This window comes from Aegilops tauschii, chromosome 7 (genome assembly GCF_002575655.3).
Source record: "Aegilops tauschii subsp. strangulata cultivar AL8/78 chromosome 7, Aet v6.0, whole genome shotgun sequence".
In the NCBI taxonomy this organism is placed as follows: domain Eukaryota; kingdom Viridiplantae; phylum Streptophyta; class Magnoliopsida; order Poales; family Poaceae; genus Aegilops; species Aegilops tauschii.
In genome coordinates this window covers 320,410,054-320,411,319 of record NC_053041.3, presented here as the reverse complement: position 1 = coordinate 320,411,319, position 1,266 = coordinate 320,410,054, and positions in this window count along the sequence as shown.

Genomic DNA, 1,266 nt, shown 5'->3' with positions numbered 1-1,266 from the left:
TCCCTTTCCATCTTCTTTGCTCCTCCTCCTTGAACTCAGAGACTCCTCCTTGGACCAACCCATCTCCCACCCTACCACCACATGTTAAAGCAAGAGAGGTGAGTTGTTTCATACTACACCAGTCACCATCAATATAGGCTGGAAACCCACATAGTACCCTCAAATTTGTAAGAGCCTGGTTGATATTAGTGGCCTAAGCAATTTTGAGGCTTCCGGTTAATATTAGTGACCTAAGCAATTTCTGCTCTCTACTCAAATACATCTGATCCCACTCCTTTGGTTTCTACAGACAATCTAAGATTAGTGTGGCAGAGCGGAGTCTGCGATGGCGGGGAATTTTTTCCTTTCCTTCTTCTTCTTCTTCTTCCTCTTCTTCTTCTTCGTCTTCTTCTTCTTCTTCTTCTTCTTCTTCTTCTTCTTCTTCTTCTTCTTCTTTTTCTTATTCTTTTTCTCCTCCTCTTCTTCTTCTTCGTTTCCCTTTCCCTCTTCTTTGCTCCTCCTCCTTGAACTCAGAGACTCCTCCTTTGACCAACCCATCTCCCACCCTACCACCACATGTTAAAGCAAGAGAGGTGAGTTGTTTCATACTACACCAGTCCCCATAAATATAGGCTGGAAACCCACATAGTACCCTCAAATTTGTAAGAGCCTGGTTAATATTAGTAGCCTAAGCAATTTTGAGGCTTCCGGTTAATATTAGTTACCTAAGAAATTTCTGCTCTCTACTCAAATACATCTGATCCCACTCCTTTGGTGTCTATAGACAATCTAAGATTAGTGTGGCAGAGCGGAGTCTGCGATGGCGGGGGGAGGTTTTCCTTTCCTTCTTCTTCTTCTTCTTCTTCTTCTTCTTCTTCTTCTTCTTCTTCTTCTTCTTCTTCTTCTTCCTCTTCTTCTTCTTCTTCTTCTTCTTCTTCTTCTTCTTCTTCTTCTTCTTCTTCTTCTTCTTCTTCTTCTTCTTCTTATTCTTTTTCTCCTCCTCTTCTTCTTCTTCCTTTCCCTTTCCCTCTTCTTTGCTCCTCCGCCTTGAACTCAGAGACTCCTCCTTTGACCAACCCATCTCCCACCCTACCACCATATGTTAAAGCAAGAGAGGTGAGTTGTTTCATACTACACCAGTCACCATCAATATAGGCTGGAAACACACATAGTACCCTCAAATTTGTAAGAGCCCGGTTAATATTAGTGGCCTAAGCAATTTTGAGGCTTCCGGTTAATATTAGTGACCTAAGCAATTTCTGCTGTCTACTCAAATACATCTGATCC